Consider the following 24,930-nt stretch of genomic DNA (forward strand, 5'->3'; position numbering starts at 1 on the left):
AAATGTTTAAATTAAGTAGCAATGATTAGGCTGAACAATTATTAACAATCATCAAATTTTCATTTATATTTTATGGTAATAAAAATAGAAAGAAATATTTTATAAAAATCTCTTGAACTTTATTTCTTTTCTCATATGAATCAATTATTAAGTACTATTGAGTCCTGAGTCTGACTGAAATGTCTGGAGGCCACGCAAATTCCAATATCACACTACTGTAATGTATATGTCTCTTCTTGTAGCATCCATCAGTCAGTGCATAGGGTCTGTTGGTGTTAGGTCTGTATTAACACAGGCAAAAACATGACTGTTCCTGTAAAAAACTACCCTGGCTTTGCTATCACGAACACACACAGTTCTTCTGGTAAGCAGAACTAAAATGAAGTTTCTGCCCCTCTACTCTGCTCTCGCAAGACCCCACCTGGAGTACTGCGTCCAGCTCTGGAGCCCTCAACATAAGAAGGACATGGACGTGTTGGAGCAGGTCTAGAGGAGGGCCACAATGATGATCAGAGGGCTGGAGCACCTCTCCTGTGAAGACAGGCTGAGAAAGTTGCGCTTGTTCAGCCTGGAGAAGAGAAGGCTCCAGGGAGACCTTACAGTAGCTTTCCAGTATCTGAAGGGCGTCTACAAAAAAACTGGAGAGGGGCTTTTTACAAGGGCATGTAGTGATAGGACAAGGGTAACGGCTTCAAACTGGAAGAGGTGAGATTTAGATGAGATATTAGAAAGAATTTTTTTACTGTCAGGGTGGTGAGACACTGGAACAGGTTTCCCAGAGAAGTTGTGGAGGTGTTCAAGGCCAGGTTAGATGGGGCTTTGAGCACCCTGGTCTAGTGGGAGGTGTCCCTGCCCATGGCAGTGGGGTTGCAAATGCACATTGCTGGCTCATGTTGTGCTTCTCATCCACCAACACCCCCAGCTCCTTCTCCTCAGGGCTGTTCTCAATCCATTCTTCGCCCAGCCCATATTTGTGCATGGGATTGCCCCAGCCCAAGTGCAGGACCTTGCACTTGGCCTTGTTGAACTTTATGAGGTTTGCACAGGCCCACCTCTCAAGTGTGTACAGGTCCGTCTGGATGGCATCCCTCCCCTCCACTGTGTCAACTGCTCCACACAGCTTGGTGTCATTGGCAAACTTGCTGAGGGTGCGCTCCATCCCAACATCCATGTCACCAACAAAAATGTCAAACAGCACCAGTCCCACTACTGACCCCTGAGAAACGCCACTTGCCATGAATCAAGAAAATAAGAAACTCCATGTATTTCTACCTGTAAACTCTGACTCTACTATCAATAGAAAAGCATTTGTTTGTTAAAGGCTAATAGCTTTATCTTTACTGTGTAGGCATTCACATTTCCAGTGAATACACAGACTGTAAATTGGCATCTTTGGAAAATCCCATCCCATACAACACTGAACAGAAATACAGTTCTAGTCAATAATATAATGACTTAATTATAAATCAATTGTTTATATGTTACTTACATATGATACATTAATTCCTTAATAGGAATTAAAAGATTTGCTTTTTTTCATGCTAAGAAATATTTGCAAGCCTAAATGCTGCTTAATTATTAATATTTTTCTGTATTTTTATTTTCCATGAACACATAACCTCAGGACTCTCCTGGGATACTACATTATATGGCTTGTTTAAATGCAGGTCATATCCCAGTAAAATATGTTTTAAATAAATAGTGCGAAAAGGAATTTAAAATAGCACCTCTTATCCCTAAGGGTAATAAAGAGCATCACATGAATTAAAATCAGAAGGCACTCAACTACATTATTCCTCTTCCTCAATCAAGCTGTCACTGGCTGGACTCAGCTCCTCATCCTGCCTCAGCTGGGACTGTCCTGTGTCAGGAGGCACAGGCACAGGAATGCTGAGCTCTCTTCCCCTTTGCTGAGCACTGAGAGCTTTCTTCAGCTTACAAAGACTCCCACAGATGACACAATTTTGCATGATTGACCCCTACACTTTTTTTTAAACAATTACGCTAAGAGCATACTAACAATTATTGCCGGTTTAGCATTTTAAATATTTCAGTCTCTACCAAAAAAAAATGACACTCATTTCTGATTTTCCTCCCCTGAGACAAAATTTCCACTTATTTACATAAGAATTTTGCTGGAGTAAGGACCTTGAGGCATTGTCTGAACATGTATGCTTTATACTGACTTTTCTTTCCTCCATTAGAGAGTCTCCAAATTCCCATTGATTTTAATGAGAGCTCAGTAGGCAGATAATTCGGAGAAGGGTTATGCTTTTGGGAACTTCTGTACCATTCTTGTAAAATTATTATAAAAATTACTTTTCCTGTATTGTAGTAATAATATTGTGATAGCACCAGAAACCCTACTTAGAGACATCCAGTGCATTTACAATGCTTTTGTTCTATTTTTTCTGACACAGTTTGGGTTCTTATGTTTCCTTTCTCTTTTTTTTTTTTTTTTTGGTCAGTCTTTCAGACACAAAGGTAATGAGAGGAGCAAAAGTGCCTTCAAAGTTATAGTCCTTCACTCCAAAGTGTTCATCTGTATATTTTAATTTTAACAAAAGAATTACGCCTTAGGAAGCCATTTGTCCTGTCTTCTCAGTTGGTGTTAGAGACATGATGCCTCCTATATCAGCACAAGTACAGCAAGACTCCAAAGGTGGTCCTAGTGTGGGACAGTGTACAATACAAACATACTACTCAAAAGCTATATCACTAAGTCACACCTCTTGTTATTTCTCTGACAGTTGTATAATTTCAAAACATTTAATAAAAGTTGCTGTTATTTCTGATTTATTCATTCTACAAAAAAAAGCAAATTGTGGAGTTATTTTCCCTATAATTTTATGCAAGAGTCTAAGAGACAGATACCATCTCCTTTATGGTCCAATTGTACAAACTGTCCCCAGTATAACTGGTCATCTGAGCAGTAACAGGGCATTTAGTTGTTTCTGAAGCATCTTGAACATGTTTCTAAGGTGTAAGAAGTTTGGGCAGATTTTTCCCTGAAAGTATTTTTTTTAATATGTGGAGACTTCGAGCAAAAAAAAATGTTTAATTCCTGCAAGCTCAGTGATACCGTTGTTTGGGGTTTTTTACTGGTAATTTAGGCCTTAATCATACAAGCCACTTCCAGGTATTAGCAATCATCAAAACCTGCAGCATCCAAAAGGGTCTAGGATGAGTTAAGGGGATAGCTCACACAGAGTTACTTTCCATGTAAATGCCAAAATTATTGAGAAGTTGTAGTAAGTCCATAACTTGGTGAATTCCTTACTCTCAGTTTACTCTGAGGAGCAGGGCCCAGTGCACCTAAACCATATAGGGAACCACAGTGGCCCAGAACTTTAATATTATTTAACTGGAAATGGTCTCTGTACTTAACTTTCAGGTTATTTGTGATCTTTTTATTCTGAATTGAAAGTAATGTTTAAAGCCAGTTATGGGAAGGGGGGGCAACAGACAGATAAGCAATTCCTGTATTTAGCATTCCTGAAGTTAGACAAGTGTGTGGAGGTTTTCATTGCCCATTACAGGCAAGGGAAGCAAGTGCAAGGAAGCTGTTTCCTTCACAGCTTGCATTTCTGCTGTTTAATTGTTGAATGTGGAGCCTACTCACCTAACCTCTGTGCTCCTCCCCTGAGAAAACCTGCCATCAAATGATGACCCAGAAGAAATATGGGTGATTGCCCTGCTCCCATTAAAAAAAAAAAAAAAAAGAAAGAAAGAAAGAAAGAAAAGCACTAGCTTGGTATCAAGGGACCTTGCTAGGATACTTAGGAGAATATTTTCTGTAGAAGCCAACTGACCATCCATCTCCCTTTTTAACTAGTGTCAAGGCTGGTTTACTTGATGATGATTTGATGCCCAGCAATTGCTCCCCCTTGCCCACTGAAAATGAGTGATGACAGGGGAACAGCCGTCAAATAGAACAAGCTGAGATATTGTAGCAGGGAGATCAGCAGAACTGAGTCCTGCAAAAAAGAACCATTATAAAAGGATGAAGTTCTGGAAAACAACTGTTTTACACTTGGCTTTGTGAAGAATGTTGGTTTTTTTTTCAAGATTTGTAAGATATGTTTATTTTGATAAAGCATTCCTGTAGCATAAAACAAAGAAAAAAGCATGTCTTCTACTTGGAACAAACAGCTCAGTGAGGATTTATATAGAATTTCTTAGCTGTTTCTGCTGGATTCAGCTGAACTCTGACATCCACACAGGTTGGAAAGAAATAGAGCCACTGCCTTTTCTCAAACTTCTGCTGCTCAATGAGGATATATGAAACTAAAGAGTTGCTGTACCTGACCATTAGCAAAGGTTATATGTATATATTTATAATGGTACTCCAGCATCTTCAGCTTTGGACATTAGGACACCTTTTCCCAAGTGCTCAATAATAACAGACAATACATGAGACACATCACAAAGTCACCGGGTGCTCTCACCTAAAGTGTGACTTCGCAGAGATACGGAAGAAAAATGGCAAAACAAGAAAAATATTGCTGTAGTGTAACAGTTCAATAGTGCAAATACATAAAGTACTTTCATCTTCAAAGAACTTGTAAAATATGCATTGTTCATGTTTTACATAATACTGGCAAAATTTCTATGCAAATATGTACATGTAAACCTGCATGTGTTTATAACTGGTATGGCTGTAAATATATATGCACATATGTTTGGTAAACTATCAGCTATCAAAACATCAGCCACGCTGAATACTATTCCTACTAGGAGTACGCAGATGCTCCAGTGGCTTTGCAAAGACTATTATTAGGATGCAGCTAATAAGCACCAGCATACTTGAGCTGACTCAATTCATGCAGTTTCTGCACACCCACTTGTACCTTCTACCATATCGTTTTTCCATCATTTATGGTATCTCAGTTCTCATTCCCATCCCTAAAATATCCTGGATAACAGGGAGTTGGCAGTATGTGCAAAAATTTAGAAATACACTTTATGGGATCACCTGTGTATTATCTAACATACATAAGACCCCACTTGTCAAAGTGCATCAAAAAAGAGGCTGCTCCACAGGGAAAGATGAGCCAGGGTGGCATGTGGCCACAGCACAGGCAGGGAGAGCGGGGACCTCCCCAGCCAGGACACAGTCCCCAAGCACTGCAGGGCTGGTGACCATGCCAGCTTCTCTCAACAGACTGCGCAAGGTAACAAAGCACAGCTGGGGCTGTCCGGGACACCCAGTCAGCAAGGCACAATGGCAAGAAACATGAGCAGAAATGGAGCTGCCTACAATGTGGGTCTGAGGCCTATCCAGTAGGCCATAGCCAAGGACTGGAACACCAAGGACCAGAGAGGGGGGCAGGGTTAAGCTTCACTGGAGCTCCTGGACTCATGGGTAGAGGGCATGGGTGGAGGTCCCAGATGAGGATGACCAGGGACATTAAAGCCTGTTGGTGTCCTCGGGGCCTTGCCACCACTTTTACTTACAGAAACAGTGAGCAGTTTTACTCACACCATCAATTTGTGGTTGTTTCTGCTACAGTGATCACTCTTGTTTAGGACTGCGGGCTACAGGTCAGACCCAAAAAGGTGCCTAATGTTCACTTCAGGACCAGACACAAGAGGAACTTAGCTGCTTCAGCATCTTTCTGTATAAAGATCACAGAATCACTTTTCTAACTGTAAGTGTGGCAATTCTGGAAACAATTTCCGTAACCCACTGTGAGATGATCCTCATTTTTACCTTGCTTTTTTTCCCCTGATAAATAGGGTGAATTTTATGTTTTACTGAACAAAAATTACAATCTCTTTCTGTATCTATTAATTCTTGGGTGATCTGGGTATCAGATCAAATACTCCTTGTGGCACAAAGTACAAGGAATTCGGTGGGTGTATCCTTGCAAATGTGTCTGTTTTCCCACTGAATTATAAATACTTATTTTCACTACTAATAGTAGGGGGGTTTAATTTGTTTATAAGATGCTCTGGCCCTCTCTCTTCCAAGTCACACATTTTCTTCCTGTCATTATCATGCTTGAGAGAGTGTCCTCGTCTGAGTTTTGCCAAATCAACAGTTTGTGTGACTGCTTTGAGTGGGAGAAATTTTCTGGTAGTACAAGTCAGAAGTCATAATAGAGTGTTGTACTTTCAGAAAGAGTATTAATAATGCCTACAAAACAAAATTACCAAAGCCATTACTAACTGAAACAGTCCCACTGTATGGTGGCATTATGTTTCTTTGGAACTTGCAGTTTTTAAAGTTCTCAGAAAGAAAAGAAAATAGTTTGGAAAAAAAGAAGAAAAATATAATTAAATCACATGAATTTTAATTAATTAATTAATTGTCTTATTGTAGATAAGTCTTTGTTGTAGACATCCTGAACTCAGCTATCATTAAGTAACTCAGTCTTCAGTAAGTACACCCTAAAAACTGTTATAAGCCACATGTATTTATGACATGAAACATCACGTATCATGCATGAAACGTATTTTTTATTGAGGTACTTTATGATGAATGGGTTTTTAATGAGGCAAAGTTATAAAATTCCTTCTTAAAGCTTTTTTAAGAGACAAAGAATGCTGCAGTGAAAATGCCAATGTTAAACATCTATCATTTAAAACTAGGTAGTTTTTTATTCCTGTCCTTGATAATAAGTAATTTTCTGGGTCTTTTGCCTCCTGTGTCACAACATGCTGATGTAGGGGACATGTCTGGTGGAGAAAAAGATATTTGCATTTCCCCTGAACCACAATTGCACGCTGCTAGATCTCGTCAAACTTTGGATTTGAATATAGTCTAGAACAGCCTCAGGGTTGCTCCTGTTACACAAGGCTCTGCATTAACAGCCAGACTGAATTTAAAAAAAAAAATAATAAAAAAAAGCAAGTGGATGTGGCAAAGAGTAACTCTGAGTATCACTACATCATCAACGTTGAATGGTATTTGCTTTACTGCCTCTGGCACATGAGGCATATACGTAAGTTTATTTACATGTGTGCCTACGTTAGTCCAGGCCAAAAGAAGAGTAGCAGCAGATAAATGTGTTTGTGGCAGTTGGATTTAGATACCACTATATAGCTTTCTACAGTAAATGTATCAATGACAGATATGGCCAGCTTCCAAGTCTGACACTATGTAGGCTTTTAAGAAAAAATATGATTTTTCTGTCTCTAAACATCACCCAGCCAAGATCCAGTGACTCTTTTACTCTATGCGCAACTGTAAATAGATACAAGAGAGTCACATTTCCTTCGTAGTATGTTTCCTGTAAATTATGGCCCTTTTATATAGATCTAAGCCTCCACCTTCATAGATTCATAACACAAGCCACATTCTGCTGTTCCGGTGCCACTGTTCAGCATTTGGGTGGTGAAAGCTTGAGAGCTCTAAAGATGGATTTTGGCACAGTTAACACTCAGCTAAAATTTCACACTAGCTGATTTAAGCCTAACAGTGGTGGAACCTCAGCCAATAACAAGTCCGTGCCAATGAGGTCAGTGCAAGACACCACAGAGGATTAGCGAGCCTTTTGGTGGTGGATATGGCTCTGGCTTTCTGTAAAGACTTATTAAAATGTAGGCAACTGAACTAGTTCCATATACGTAGCTCTCATCTATCATAGAATTCATTTCATTTCTCTTCTGTAATGTTAATGAGATATGAAAAGCCATTTCTTCCTTTCTAAGATACCAGCACTAATGACACAGAATCAGCTCCAGTGAATGGAAAAGAACGAGTTCACCTACACTATAATTTGTAATTGGCTCACTCATGGGACTTGAGTCTTTTGCATGAAAACTAGAGCTGTGTGAGCTCTCAAATGTGTTCCATTCATGCCTGCATTGTCACAGGAAAGATTTGAAGGAATCAGTTTGCATTTAATTAAGGCTTCTGCGACTTACTGTGAAATATCTTAAACAATATATTCATCAAAAGTTTTTAAGAGTCAGGTTAAAGGGAGGCCTATGTTTGATACTGCAATCTGCTGGTATTGAGAAGCCGTTGTAAAAGAGATCATTACGTACAAAATGGGTATTTCTTCATAACCTAAACACAACTAAATGCACAAACTCTGCTGCAGCTCCCATGGAACTCTCTGCACCTTCTGAGTACCGTGTGGTGACTACGGGGGAGTCCACTGGGTAATGGTTTATTTTAAGTCTCTATCAATGGGTGCTTAACTGCTGTTAATTTAGAACAGTGGCTTGGGGAACTATATTTGAGAGTCACACACATATAAAATGATTCCATTGTGATTGGTTTTATTGCAGCAAATGCCAGTGAGATTTTGTTGAAGGGAAGCAGTAAGGGAAGCAATACTCACTTTTCTCTTTTTTTTTTTTTTTGGCACAGCATGTAAAGGTGCTGGCTTCAGAAACCCAAACTAGCAAATCTTTCTGCCTGGGTTCACAGGACAATCTAGGGTGTCTGTACTTAAAAAGGCTGTTCCATTTTGACAGCATCAAGTAGTATTGCATGTATGGGTGTGTGGGGAATATCTCTCACACTGATGGAAAGGGTGCTTAATTCTGACACGTTTAAGTATTCCAACTCTACAGATCATTGAAGGAAATGGAAGATCTTGGGTTCAGAGAGAGAAAGTGTGACAACTATACTTGAAAGCTGAAAGTCCTTTCAGGGATAGAAAGTATGGTTCCACTTACTAATTCTAGGATTGTTCTAATTCAAACAAATTTAAAGATCTTAATCTCTATTTTGAATAGCAAAACCATGAATCAAAAAGAAATTGGCAGCTCTGGTGAAGTACAGCCTCCTTTTTTCTGTCCCTGTCACTCCTTCTCTCATCAGTGTTTTATAATGATGTTTCTGAGAAGCAAATGTTTTGCCTTTGGAATAAAGCAACAGCTAACATGCATTTTTGAAAGACGTTCCTCCTTATTCCCTCTTTCTGTGTATTACTCAGTTTAAACATTTCCCTAGTTGGGAATCAAGAAAAGAGGCAGCACAAATTACAAGGGCAGCTAAAAAACAGGAGATAGCAAGAGCAGAGCTACAACTTGGTAGTTAAGCTGCTTTTTGCCATGAAAAAGAAGTGATGTGGCTAGTGACTGACATGTCTGTTTTGTGCACAGGGATGCTATTCTTGGCTTTGCCAAGGTTACTGTTAGGTAACCTTTGGTAAGTCTTTGAGCCTTCTCAGACCTTAGTAAAACAGGGACAGTGACCTGTTGTTGAAAAGCACTTGTAGCACTATTCTGCCTTTCTGATTCAGTTACTGTGACCAGCAGTTCTCTAATCTTTCACTTTCACTTAAAGGGGGCTGGAGATTTAAATTGGAGCAAAGGATACATCCTAAGATTTGTCATCAGAGAATTGCTGGGTAGACAGGTGGGCACAGTGCTGAAGAAATTCCTGTTTAGAGAAAGAGGAAAGAGCTGGGCTGATGAGAGTAGAAAAAAAAAAAAAAAAAAAAGCTTGTGGCTGCTAAAAGCCCTTCTGACCATTCTGCTTTCACCTCTAATTACCAGAAAGACTTAGACTGAGTTCAGCCACTCCTACGAGACATGCCGTGCTGCCTGCGAAGGAGGTAGTTGCTTATTTTCCCCTCAATTTCTAGCTTGATTAGAGTATGCTTAGTGTAGCTCTATCCTCATCTTTGTCCATCGTGAATCCTGCCTCAGCCACCTTCTTCCAGCCACATACCTGATCCCAGTGGCTCCTACACCTTAAACAACACCCTTCCTCATTCCTCCCAAGGTGCTCCTGATCTTTCAGCAGATCTTCGGTTTCCTCTTGAAAATGTCAGATGCAAGAAAAAGACGAGGGTATAAGAAGAAATAGTCAAACACAAAACAGAGGAACTATCCTTATTTGTTACATTGTGTGTATTGATATAGAAACTATTTTTTTCAATTTAATAATAGGTAATGTGGTCTCTGGAACTGTGTAATGTGATAATAGAAAAAGCTATCCTACTGTCATGGTGTCCTTCAAAACCAGATTAGGAATCACTTATCCCAAGTCCACTTCCCCCAAAGTGTGATTATAGATTAGTTTCAGTGAACAATCAGAAATGGTCTACATCCATTGTTCTCCTTAGTATATTAGTATAGAATCCATTTATGTGTTTGCAGGGACTGTATTTTTAATGTATAAAAAGCTAGATACTGAGGTTTCATCCCTGCCTGCCAGATGAAAGAATGGATAAACAATGCATTTACCTAAGTAGTGTGCTATTCATTACTAATTTTTTTTTTTTACTGTCTAGCAAGAGACAGTTTCACATAGCTATGCCCCAGGGACATCAATATTTCTAAAATTAGCAGGTGACAGTCACTAATCCTTTGGGAAAACTGCTAAAGTTTGACATCTTAATTAAGAACTGAGTTCTAGGATTGCTGGAAATTACCAGGGCAAAGTTACGGATCTGAATGGAATTTTGGAGAATAACTGAGAACATCCTGGACCCTGAGTTGTGATCCAGCCTATGCTAATCTTCTCAGCTGTGTAGGATTCCTGACAGCTTTTTTAGCTAGCGGAAACAGAACCTGTTATAATTGAATCAAGATATAATATAATACTAAGATTTATTAAGATATAACATAGCTTTGTTTAGTCCATCTTTGAACATTAACAGGGGGTAGGGGGGTGAGGGTGGTGTCCTGTTCTTTTAATTACAGGAAAAATACTTTTTTATTTCTTACTTCTATATGTGGCTAGTGTTAAAAACAGTGCTAAGGTGGCTGGCAAAGAGACATCCTACACACAGGAGAACTGTGGCCTGCAAACCAGTGGTACCAATTTCATCACACTCAGCAGCTCAGCTGAAGTCTCATGAAGTAGCTTTCTGAGTAAGCTGCACAGAGGAAATGAAAGTTGATCATACAGGGTGTCAGCTTGGAAGAGATGTCTTCTGGTGGATTAACCACTAGAAGGATTAGCCAGAAAAATTTGGCAGGCAAAACACTTGGGAAACTGCCTGAACTGTGAGGGTAACTAAAAGTTTCAAGCATGCATACAGATATGCCATAGGACTGTGGTGCACAAGAGATACGGTATTCTGAGCACAGCCAGCATCAGACTTTTCAGGAGTAGGTATGGCACACCTTCGCAGAATAATCTGCTCAGAAGCTGTAGGTGTATTTCCAAATCTGCTCTGTTGTTTGTGACCTGAAGCACGAGGGTTTATATCCCCTTTAAAAATGTTTTATCCTATCTGATACAACTGTGGAAGCTTTTTATGAGTGAGATAAATCTACAGTCTTCTTTTTAGCCTCTTCAATTCATTGTCATTTTGTAGCAATGAGTTCTACAGGCTAATTTTGTACCATGTTAAAATACATCCTTTACTAGATATACAAAGCACATTTGAAACTCAACATTTTGGTCTTCCGTTACTAAAAATGATAAGCAGGAAACCCCAGAGTACATTCTCTCTAAAATGCAAATATTTTTAAATTATAGTTGTGTCTACACAAAAGTGTTTGCCTGTAAAGCTAACCTGTAGGAATTATGTTATGAAAACTTGAAGGGGTGACATAAGCAGTGTCAACCAAAGGAATTTTCCCCTAGTAGAACTGTGCGTCAATTGATTTGTTTTCCTGGAAAACCTTCATCAAGTTTTCATACTTTTTTCTGACACAGCTATGCTGGCAAAACTTTAAGCTATAATGCAAAGTAGTATCCCATCTCATTTTCTTGTTTAATAGAGTGATTTGGTAAAAATAACAAAAAATGTATTTAACAGTACCAATGCTTAAGTCTCCTCATGTACAGTCTTCTGCAGGTAAAAAAACACTGTGCCTAACTACTATACAATTTACTAGTGACTTTTTTCCTGTATTCCTATAAGAGAAATGTATTATTAGGATAGAGTGGAGTAGTGTGTTCACAATTTAATTTTCTGTCTCATTATTTTTGACTTCATCTTTCAGCATTAGTGTGTTTCCTTTGTTTGTGTAACCGCACTACCAACAAAGAAGACACAAATATTTATAAAAATGAAATTCTGTTTGAATTTTTAAACAACACATTGCCCAGAGCCCCCAACACTGCCTGTATTATGGCTCCTGGGTCATTAACTATTAATTGACTCTTGGGTTATTAACTATTATATATGCAGAGAGATCCTGAATGGGTGTAAGACAGCCAACAGGCTTTATACAGCTTTGCATCTCCTCACAGCTCCTGGTGCAGGAAAGGTTTAGGACAGGAAGAGGCATCAGGAGACAGTAATTTTACTAGAATGCAATTCCATGACTATTTTGGACTATATGGTAACGTTATAGCTAATAGTTGTCTTTGTGGTGCCTCTCTAAATGATCCAGAGGTCCTGACTCAGAATGTTGGAGGCACATAGTTTAATGCCACTTCTGTCTTACTGTGAATTGCACCTTGCACATACACATCTCCATCAAGCGGTTTACCTACTCTGAACTGACATTCTTGAGCCAAAACTCACTGAATCACACAGGATTTTTTTGCCACTGATTGTGTGAAAGTTCAGAAGTGGGGCTTGTGATGAGTGAAACTAAATACACGACACTGTCATCATTAGCCCAGTGTTTGCAATTAAAGGCATACTTAAAAAAGGTAAAATTGTAGAAGTTATAAATGCACTAAATACGACCATGTCTTACAAAATTATTAACATTTGCTTAATGTTTGTTTGATCAGAAGTTTTGAAACTAGTTGTTCAGCCAGAGGAATTCTTAGTGTGAAGAAAGGAATTTAGGACTGTGTTGGTGAGGCAACTGTCCCTGTTACTGTCCCTGCTAGGACAAGCAAAGGCCTGGTAAGGCCAAAGGATGCTCCCTAGTGACACCTATTAGTCATCACCAGCGGCCCTAGCCTTCACCAGTTCTGCGCATATGTTCAGCAAAAGCAACCTCCAGACGTCAGGAATTCAGCTGTCTTAGCTCTTGTGTACCTTCCAGCCAACGTCAGTTCGCTGGAATAAGCTACTCACCAAAAGTATTTAAAATGATCATGAGAAGTTGCATGTCACATAAAATATATTGGACTGCTTGCCTGTCCAGCAGTCTCAAAAAGTGTTATGAACTGCGGCCTAAATACTGCACTACTGAAATAAAAATGAGTTTCGACTTTCGTTTCAGTAAGAGTAGATTTGGTCACGAAACAATATTCACCCAAAAAGCAAAATGCAGCTGACTCTTTAGCAGAACTTGTCAGCTTTGAAACAGTATACACCAACACCCACACAAGACCGTATGACAGGAAATGAAGCCAATATATAGCAAATTGGACCTGTCAGGAAATGTGGGTGAAGGATATAGTTGCTGAAATGAGAATTTAGCAATGGTTAACGCTTCTCCAAGTATAAAAAGACTAAGACCTTTTCCATCCTAAACTAGTCACAAACTAATTTTACATCTCATACGAAACTTCTCATGATGACAACTTGAAAGCATCTTTGATTCATTTAAAAGCCAATGAGCTTTTAAATTGAATTTTGAGCTGCTGATATCCATAGTGTAATAGTACAAAAGATGGTTGTCTTTTTTCCTGAGAGATTGTTATCTTTACCCTCCAAAACCACAGTCTTTAATAATTTTTTTTTTAAAAAAAGTGTATCTTCTTCAACAGTCACCCTTGCAAACAGGGCTATGTAAGCCAGGGCATAGGTATACATTGATATTTTGTGTGAGTATGTTTGTACAGACACACACACACACAGAAAAATGGAAAAAAAAAGTTTTAGGTTTATACCCCAAAGAATTTTTTACCCACAGAAAACAACAGAAATGATCAACAGACATAAAACTTTAGCCTGCGTAAATTAAATGGTTCTGCTGCATTAACTTCATAAAACCATAATCCTCTCCTCCATAAACTATTACATGCACTGCAACATATCTGATTTATGGGGTGTAGAATCGATGGGAAAAAATTAATGCTTGAAAAACATATTAGAGACATTATTGAACAGATTTTAATTGAGATTTGATTTCAATGCCCCTTATCCACATGATTAATGGGTCCTACCCCTCGACTCCAGCAGGCAGAAAAGAGAGTCTTTAATATGACAATTAAGTATCTGTCTTTAGGTTTTATGTAGCTCTCTCCTCAGATCACTTCATCAGTACAGTGTGGCTTTTGTGCAGATTAAATTGAGACTCAATTTTCTCTATTTTCCAGCACTTACTTATGTTTTATGACAAGCACTAAATCAATTTTATGCTATTATTGATTTTTTCTTAAATGGACACAAACCATTTCGCCTTTTGCCCTTCTTTTCTACTTTCCTTCTATTTCCTTTTTTCACTGTATGCTTGATATACAGCCAGCTAAAGAAATTTCAAACGTTTCCTGAGATTTCTACACGTCGTGCCAATTCATTCACTTTTTACAACATCAGAATTGACAAACTTAACCTGGAATTCTATCAAAACTTATATATTCTTTTAATGTGACAAGGTTTACAGGTTGAGCTTCTTCCCTCCACCTTATCCTAAAAAAAAAAAAAAAAAGAAAAAAAAGAAGAGAGTCTTCAAGGTTAGTTCCTCCTCTTTTTCAATTAAAAAAAAAAAAACACACAACAGACAATCTTTCTAATAACTTCTGAAATATTTGAACTGCAGCTTCAGCTATAATTTTTGAAACAGTCTTGAAATCTAATTAATACATCGATGTAGGGAGAACCTATTTCACGGCTTGCAGGGGAAAAGGGCATTATCTGCAAGGTGCAATAACTCCTCTGAGATGTGGCAACAGCTAGTGGTACACCATGCAATTAAGAAGCTCTTGGTTCTTTAGGGCTCTACGCTGTCTGACCTATGGCAAAAATTAACAACTGCCTTAGGCAATAAAAGTACCGCAATTTGTAATCAGATAGCTTACTTTTTTGGCAGAGAATTATACATTAAGAAAGATCAAAGCAGGAAAGAAGAAATGTAATTCAGCTAACAAAAGGGGTTGGCCTTTTGATTTTCTGGTTGTTTAGGGTCATGGAGGAGGTTATGAAGGATTGTCCTCTTTCTTTCTTTGTTTGAAGTCTAGCATGCCTGAGCTCAGGTGATAAAATTGATCTTTAAAATAAGTACAGTAGCTTTATTTTGCTGAAAAATCAATAAGGCCCTTCATTGTGTTGGGTATTTACCTAATAATATTTTACTCGTAAACTCTCAAAGTATTTTTCAAAATGTGTTCAGAGAAATTTAAAAAAAAAAAAAAGGCTTTCTAAATAAAACAGGTTTATCTATTGAATCAAAAAAACATTAACCTGAATGATGTCTGTCCCAGCATCTTTGCTCAGCTGATGCTTCCTTCAATTTAAGGGGAAATTTCAGTTGCCCTGAATGACAGATTTTGGGCAGAATGGTAATTTTTTTAGTTCTTTCTTACTGTGATTCTATCATTAGCGTGTGCCTACTTGTGATTATAATAAATATATGTACACATAGTATGTGTAAGGTTGATGGAGATGTTTCCTTGTGGAGTTTCAACAGCTTTCCTAGAAAAAAAAAAAAACAAACCACCAACAAGAAAAAGTGCAACCAAATTAAGAAACAAAAAAACCTCGAACAACCTGATTAAGAAAAAAATCTTGAATTTCACAGTAATATAGATTCTGGGATGCTGTTCTCTGTATGAAATGTAAGTCAGACAGTGATCCGGTAATTGGAAAAAAGTTTGGAGCTATGCTATTGTGCTGTAGCTCCCTTAATTTATAGAATATTGTTCCCTTCATGCAAGAAACACGCCAGTAACAATATCAATTTTCATGATTAACAGAAGACTTGAGGGGTTTTTCTTTATTTCTTGGCTTTGTCTTTGCTTTGAGATATGAAGAGCAATGTCACAAATCAGCTTGCATGCTGCCTTTCTACTACACGTAAAAAGCAAGCTTTCCTTGCAATTGCCAGATGCAAGCAATGTTGTGAATTCTGTATGCCCGTATAAAAGAGCAGAGGTGTTCTGCACTCTCTGCTTCTAGCTGGAATTCAGATTCAGAATGCTTACAGGTCAGTGATTCCTTAGCTGTAGACTAATCCAAAATGAAGATGCACCATTTCATTCCTTTAGAGAAACAGCTGTTTTGCATCTTAGACTAAAGGCTCCTTATTTACTTGCTCCATTTGTTTCTGTTTTGGTTTTGCCATTTTCTTTGTTATTACTATCATTGCTGTTAATATTGTCATTGTTATTACTACTGTTGCTATAATAATACTAATCACCACATTGTGCTACATGAACATCATGTAAATACTGCAAACCCAGAAAATCACTGTACTTTCTAGTAGACAGTTTCCTTTCACATATCCAAAAGCTGGTGTGAGTTAAGTTTCCTAAAGCTTTGCTTATTTTATTAGCATATTTTTCTCTTTTCTCCATCAGTCCTATTTATATCATTTATTTTTTAGAACTGGCGTATTAAAAGGTAGATTATACTGTTAAAACCTCTTTATCAACAAAAGTTTTCCAGAATAGATTCAAATAACTTAAGTATACTGTTCAAATATTTCTAGTTGCTCACTCTGGCTTTTCTAATTTATGTCATTTTTATCAACCTTAATTATTTATTTTCTGGCCTTGCATTTTACATGCCTGGGATATTTAGACACATAGGTAAGTGTACCCGAAAGAAAAGTGGCACTACAGGTTGTGGGTTACAGTTAGCTTCTCCCTGCCACGTCTGGTCAGATGTTTTTGTCCTAGTGACTGCACAGCTGCCTTATGCAAAAAAAGAGTTGAGACAGGATACTTGGCACTGTGGGGAACAGCAACTTAAAAAAAAAAAAAAAAAAAAAAAAAAAAAAGAAAATCGGGTAACCCTTATTCCTATAACATACATATTTGGGACTCTCTGAGAACTATTTGATTTTTGATTTGCTTAAAAAGCATGCGTGCTGTAGAATTCCACTTAAACGCTTTCAGAGCGTTTCAGAGTACCCGCAATAAAATTTCCTGTATACAATGAAGGGCAAATTATCACAATAGGCTGATCTGTTGAAAAAATAAACCTGTTTACAAAAGTAAACGCTCTGTATATGAAACGTGAGTGCAGATAAAAAAATCTCTTTGGTGTATACTCATTAAAAACTATTTTTTCTTGTATGTCCTGTCTGGCGTCACATGCTTCAAGTTGAACAGGATTTTTTCTATTTTGCCGGAGAGGATTTGTTTTGTTTGAAGGTTCGTGAGTTTGTAAGGCAGCCCTTTAAAGAGGACTAGACAATACGCCGAAGCCACGCGCTCACAGAAGTAGTCCCCTGCACAGTGTTATCAACCATAGCCTCAAAAGGAGACCTTTGTGTTTTGCCTAGGCAGCAGAGACCGTCAGCTTTCTGAAATGAATTGCAAGCCTAATCTAGAATCGCACCAATTCAGATCAATAAATAACATTAGCTTTGCGCACCAGCTCCCACCACCACCGCCGCCAGCCCTCCGTCCGCACACAGAGACACACACGCATTCGTGTGGTTCCTCCTCATCCCGGCCAGCAGCGCCGCAGGGGCTGCACCCAGAGGAGCCGGCGGCGCTCCTGCCTGCGGGCCGGTGCTCCCCAGGCCGGCTACCTGTTGGAAGCGAGGGCCATGCCAGAAAGGCCAGCGAGCTGCACAACAATTACAATTTCACCTTCATAATGTACATATACGCATTTGGGGTATTCTGGGATACGCGTTCCCCTGGCTGCCCAGTGGCATCCGCAGGCCCCGACTCGGAAAGGCGGTGTAGGCCGCGCTGACCGGGGTCGTTGCCTGGCAACAGGCGACCCCGCGGGGCAGGGCCGGGGGGGGCTTCATCCCCGTCCCGCTGGAAACAGGCTGTTCCGCCTTCTCCCGTTAAATCTCCTCAGCTCTGCGAAGTCCCTGCAGAGGAGAGAGTGTCAAAACGAGCGCGGGGGAGGGGGGGGGAGAAAGGATTTAACGAGGTGAGGAAACCCCCCAGGAGAAATGGCGCTGTGCCCTGGAGTCCCTGAGGCAACGGCCCGGCCCGGCCCGGCCCAACCACCCCCTCATCCCCCCACCCTTTCCCGACTCCCCCCCTCTTCTGCTCGCCTCCCCGTCCCTCTGCAGTGGCTCCAGTAAAACACCTTAACTCAGCTCTGGGAGGGAGGAGGGAGGGAAAGGGACCACCTTCAGAGTGCAGCTGGAACTGGAAGCTGTCTGCCTCAGCCGTTAGAAATATGTGGAGAAATTACCTATCATTCCCTGTAGAGACATCCAGCAACCATCCCAACCCAGCTTTTCAGTTCGGTGATAATATGCTCCTATCAGTTTTAATAGCCCCATGCTGGATTCAGGAGGTATTATGGATTGTACAGCAAGCATATTGTCATTAAATTAAATTTTCAGAACATTCCCCAGCTCATCACAAATACCACAGAGAGTAATCATAATCGGTTCTCAACACATGTGTAATTGCCTTCAGCTGGCGTTTTTTACAGTTGACATTGTTCAGCAGTGATAAGGTGATTGGTGATTTGAATACACAGCTTGTTTCATAGCTGCCGTAATTGAAATATGGTATGTGTGAATGGAAGATTACATTAAGACCTAGGATAATCACCTGACATGAGAGTAATTGAGTCTACAATCTGCCACTGAGTCTCTCAGGGAGGGCTGAAATGAAAAGAAGCCATTAGTAGATTATGCCACTGCTGGCTCGGCTCGGCGCTGCTCGGCTGGGCGCAGCGATGGAGCGCCCGGCCGGCGTGGCAGCCCCGCGGCGGGGCAGGGCAGGGCAGCCGGGAGGAGAGGGGGAAAGGGACGGAGGTGGCACCACCACCACCGCCGGGGAGAAAAGTTGAACTTTTTCCTCGGGGGGTGGGGGGGAAGGAGGGGGCGGGGAGCGAGCCAGGCTCCAGGACAAATACTTCCCGCTGCCGCGGGGAATACTGCTTCCTCATTGTCCCCTTGGTGGGGACAGGAGGTCCGATTGCGCTGTCCCATCCCTTCAGGAAAGGCGGAGGAGAAGTTCAGCGTTAATTTATCCTGGTAGTTTTAGGCGTAACTGATCGAACTTTAGCTGCTGTTTAACTGCTTGTGGAGGGAATCTTAAAAAAATGAAACTAAAAGGAGCGGAGGGCAATTTAATAGGTTTATGTGGTCCAGAAGCACTCATAGGTAACTCTCATTTGGAATTTTAATACTTATTCACAGAATTTGGTGGGAAACTGTAAGATGTTGCAGATGTTTAGGTTGTGTTCACCTAAAGACACAATGAAAAGAGTCCCTTTATTTAGTATTACAGAATGGTTTAGGTTGGAAGGGACCTTACTAGTTCCAACTCCCCTGCCGTGGCCAGGGATGCCTCCTGCTAGGCCAGGTTGCTCAGTTTATTAATGTTTTTTCATGATGTAGGCTGCATAAGATACTTTCTTTAAAAATCAAGTTTGGAAGTAAACTGAGGTTAATTATACAAAGGGTAACCAAGAGGAACAGTCTTATCTAACCTTTAAAAATAAATGTAATAAGGTGTCTGCAAATCTGAAACAAATATTTACTCCAGGTGTCCAGACTTAATGGACAGAACCGTAATTGCTTTTTAAGGAGAATATTTTATTTGTTAGTCACCGAAGATTATCTTGTGATGGAAAAGTCTGTCTGTCTTCCTTCCTTTCTTTATTTCTTCCTTTAGAAGGCGATACCGTGTTTTGTTGGGGTTTTTTTAAAACCTACTGTATATACAGATCACAGACCCTGAACAAAGAAGAATTACAAACCCAGCTGAGATAAACATGTCAGAATTACTGTTAAGAGGCTGATGCCCAGAGTGTTTAATGGCTTGAAAAGATGATCAAGCATTTATGCAGCTACCCCTTCAAAAATTATCATTGAGCCAATAATAATCCAGTTATAATAATGAGTGCTGAGTCAATTAAGCTTAGCATGCAGAGAAACTACTTTTTAATATTAAATAGCTCGGTCTTTTCCATCTTTTAAAAAAGAAAACCAAAACAACCAACAAACCAAATTATGAAACCATCAATTTTACTGAAAAGCCATGACATTCAGGTTAGAAGCCCGTATGAAAAACTGCATCCAGCACAGCATAGCTAACTTGTATGGGGTAATCCCATCAGGGTCTGAGGTTCGCCTTTGAGATGCTGTAAATCCCCATTCTCTCATAACTTTATAGTGTGTGGTAATTTTCAGAATCCAAAGTCCAGCTGTACTGTCTTGGAAATGGCTATAGGAGACAGAGCTCAGTACACTGTCTTTTCTGCACACAAGTGATAGCTACTTAACAGTTGCCTAGCCAATTGTTGGTTTGCTTTGTTTTTTTTTGGGGGGGGGTGGGGTGTGTGTTTGTTTTTCTTACAACCTCTTCAAAATACGCTTTGTATCTAGCAGAAGTATCTTGCACATTTTTCTCAACTATTCTTGAAGCCACAGCTCTCTAGCACTTGTTAGAACAAACCTTAAAATGCAATGGTAAAAGAATAGTGGTTAGGCTTGTTTATTCATGGATTCCACTTGTTATAACATTAGCCAGAAGGAAATTTTTAGACAATGAAGGTCTATATAATCCAGTGCAGTATCACTAAAAACAGAAGGATATGGGACTGGATGTAGCTGCAATGGTGATGTACAAATGAACAAATTGCTAAATGGTGTAGTATCTTCCTCATCACATTGTGCACCATGCATGCACCCAAGGTTGCTACTGTAAAGGCTACACTTGTCCCAGTGAGCCCACACCTTTGCATAGCCAAGGGCTGTCTGACTTGCAAAAAAATGAGTATCATTTATTAAATGTAAAACAACCAGCTTAATGCATGGATCACAAGCTCGGTCTGTAGGCTTGGTAGTTGAAAAATCCCCAGCTGCTTATAGGGAAAACATAACTAATGTTATCTGGAAGATACTGAATAGCAGTAAATGTGGAATGCGTGATACAATTTCAGTCACTTAAAAAATTGAAGGAAGCCCAGCCAATTAAAAAAAACAAAACTAAAAGTCTCATTCTCACTTATGCAAAAATGCATTGCCTTTGAAAATCTCTGTCTTGATTTAAACAATGATGGGGGAGTCACTTGGATTTAACCAGAAGACTAGCATATGAAAAACAATTCTCTAAGCAATCAACTCTGAGGAGTGCTGAAAAGGGATCACTCAGTTACGCTGTGAGTAACCTGCATGATTCCTTTTGGTCATGAAATCCTTCCCCAGGTTTGTAAAACTTGGTGGAGTGTGGTTTTCTTTCCAGATGTAGAGGTACAGGGCATTCAACAGTATGATGAACTGTAGTGTAAGTAAGTTCTCAAAGTGTGTACTGTTGAACAACAGTAACCATCAAGAGCACAAGAGAACTCGGGAAGGCTCTGTACAGTTTGCTCGAGGATCTGTTATGGGGGTTAAAAACCTGGGGTTGTACAGTGAAAGGCTTTTGGGGAGGTTTGACGGGTGCAAGTATCAAGGTAGAAAGCTGACTTGTCTAACTCTGAGGGATGCAAAGAAAAGGATCTTCATCAATTTCAGTGTTACAGGTTAAAAAAAAATAATCCTGCTTGAGAGAAGAATCTGAAGATAATTCTGACCAACAGAGCCTTAAAGGACCCTTTTATCTCATTACTGCCTCCAGAGGCACTACAAATTATCCTTTCCAGTAACCTCTGAGTAGCTGTTACTTGATTATTTCTTTTGAGGTCGGAGAACCAGCCTTTACTTTTTATCTAATATCTCTTATGGAGTGGACAATTCAGATGTTCTCATCTCTTTTTTGAGAAGTGTGTCGAGTTTATTGCACTTGTCAGGCAACTCTTTGGAATAGTGTGGCCATTGGGCTTGTCTACTAAGTCTGTTAAGAAAAATATCCCAATCATAAGATTATCCCTACACAGCTACGTGCCTGTTTATATTACATCTATTTTAAGAGCTATGGATTCAAGCTGGAAGAGAAAGTGCACCTTTCCTTGAAGTATGCTAAACTTTCCTCTAAAAGTTTCCCTAACACATTTTGAAAAATTTAAGACAAGTCCCTGTGACTTTGCAAGTAGGGCAAACAGTCACAACTTTGGTTTGTTTGACTATAAATTGCTGAAACAATGCAACTTAAAAACAATACAGTAGTACTGTATGACACTGTCAATATCATTTATAGCACAATTTTACACAAAGGCAGAAGTATCATAAAAAAAGAAGTAAGTCCTATCAGGTGCCCTAAAATGCCTTATGTCATAAATAAGTCAGATTTCTTAGAGGAAAGCAATAAAGTTCCAGCAGATTCGATTTTTCCCACTAAATAATCACCCTGACCTTTTTCACTAACTTCACAATAACAGTTCTTGAAGAAGCAAGCAAACACAGTGAGAGATTCGTATGGCACACTCCTGTCTAAGGGGTGAAAAGAATGGAGAAGAGCGTTGATGGTACTAGTACACAAAAGACCACATGGAATATAAAGCAGTGCACGTAAAAGGAAAAAAGGATACTAATCAAAACCAATGGGCTGAATATTTGTAAAGGAAGAGATTGACAAAGTACTGAATGGAGGAGAAATTAAGTGAACAGATTTTCAGTTTTTAAAGGTCTCTTGCTAAACAAATATACCAGAAAGATATGCAAAACCCCCTGCAAAGTGCTTTGTCAACTTAGGAAATAGTTTTAGTCATAGCTGTCATGTAGAAGTTTATAAATTAATTGGTGTAATAACATGGAGCATGAATTTGGCACTGGAAGAGGTATTATTACACTCTTTACTTCAGAATTCCTAATTCCTACGGGTTTTTTAACATTAAAAGTAATAACTTCTACCGGAAACATTTTGCTTTATTATCACCAGGAAAATAACGTTGTCTTTCTAATGTTCCATCTTCTGCGCAAAATTCATACATTACATCAGAGAAACATTACTGAAGGTTCTTACACTGTATTTTGTATCGGAATATGAAGAAACAATTAAATTTTAAAACAGTGACAACTAAAGCCTTGTTCTGTCATTTTTAATATCTAAAAAGAGAAATAATTGTTTCATAAAAAAATTTGCAGACAAAAAGTTTTATCACCTGAGCAAGGTAGAAAAATATTAAGAGGATAACTGATGAAAAGAAATAAGCCCGCAAGTGTTGATGACAGAAGGAAATGAAATTGCTCTTTACTCACTGAAACAAAATCAAAGCATTCAAATTAGAAGAGAAGATAGCATAAAGGCTCCCAGATCAGTATCATACTACTTTCTGGAAAACAAATTTTTTGCTGCTACTCTCCGGCTGCACGAAACTGTGAATATGCCTAGTGCTGTGCAGGAAAAGAGTACTTCAATAATAACAGGGGTGTTTTATTTTTTTACAAAGGCACTTTATAATTAGAGCTAATAATTCTAATTTTTCCTTCTTCCAACGATCAAATCTCACCTCCGTAAGCAAGGATTCCTAAGAATATACCTCTCTGCCTTAAATTAATCCTTGGTATATAGAAACCACAGTCTATTGAAGGGTGTCATCAACTAACCAGGGATCATCAGGTTTCAAAATGTCTTTTACACAGATAAGCTGTGCATAATTTATTTGTGCAAATATTGAACGTACTCGTGTATGATAAACCCAATTGTTACGGTTTGAGAAACCCACAACAATTTATTGTCATTTAGACAATTATTTTATCGCCCGATGACCCCTCCTCACCCAGGAAGAGGAATTAGGAAAAACCAAGGAAAACCTGAGGGTTTAAATATAAACAGATTTAATAGACTAAGATTAGATAATTAACATTAATAGCACTAAAGAACCAATGTTGATCCCAATACAAATATAGAATATATAAGGATTATACTCAGCCAGTTCTATCAGTAGGAAGCTGTGCACCCCCAGCGGTGGACAGCAAATGTCGGACACTGCGAGTGCTATGGCTTGGGGAGGAAGGGAAGGCCTCAGGGGTCTGGCACAGGCAAGAACTTCTCTGGATTGCAGCCATTAAGGGAGAGCAAACTTTCTAATTTATGTTGAATGTGATGTTCACGGTATGAAATAATCCTGTTGGCCAGCTTGGGTCAAGCGCCCAGGTCTCACTCCTCCTCATCCCTGCACATAGTGAGCTTGAGAACACTGAGACCGTGAAGCCCATATACCATAGCTGGCTGTAAAGTAAATATTTTCACAAATTCAGCCACTAGAGTCTTCTAAAAGTGCAGTTTTCCCAACATTAGAAGAGAAACTAGTGCTGTGTCACTCAGACCGGGACACCGAGTACTCTCTGTCTTCGTGTTGCTAATACTCAAGATTTGTTGTTTCGATTTGAATCTTTGTGTATCAGCACATGCTGTGTGCTCCACAATTCCTCTGGTACATGTTTACTCTTTTCATTTTTTTAAGTTATCTCCATACGCAATCAATATAGCTGTTTAAGATGAGTTCTCAAGCAGTGTTTTGCGTTACTTCTTCATAGTATCAATATTGTGTATCAGTTAATATTATGTCATGGTTTTGGCTGGGATGGGGGTTGACTTTCTTACTAGCAGTTGGTGTAGTGCTGTTTTGGATTTGGGATGAGAATAGTGTTGGTAGCATGCTAATGTTTTTGGTTGTTGCCAAGTATTCAAGGCCTTTTCTGTTCCTCGCACTGCCCTGCCAGCAAGTAGGCTGGGAGTGTACAAAAAGTTGGGAGGCAACACAGCCGGGACAGCTGGCCCCAATTTGACCAAAGGTATATGCCATACCACATGATGTCGTGTCAGTATATGAAGCTGGGTGAAGAAGGAGGAAGGGGGGATGTTTGGACTTACGGCGTTTATCTTCCCAAGTAACCGTTAAGCATGATGGAGCCCTGCTTTCCTGGAGATGGCTGAACAACTGCCTGCCAAGGGGAAGCAGTGAATTAATTCTTTATTTTGCTTTGCTTGTGTGTGTGGCTTTTGCTCTACCTAGTGAACTGTCTTTATCTCAACCCATGAGTTTTTCCCTCACTTCTAGTGTTCTGATTCTCTCCCCCAGCCCAGCGGGGGAGAGTTAGCAAGGAACTGTGTGGTCCTAGTTGCTGGTTGGGGTTAAACCACGACATATTATTACAGCAAATATAATTAAAGACTGTTTGTAA

Source organism: Charadrius vociferus, unplaced genomic scaffold (genome assembly GCF_000708025.1).
Source record: "Charadrius vociferus isolate BGI_N301 unplaced genomic scaffold, ASM70802v2 scaffold243, whole genome shotgun sequence".
NCBI classification, from domain to species: Eukaryota; Metazoa; Chordata; class Aves; order Charadriiformes; family Charadriidae; genus Charadrius; species Charadrius vociferus.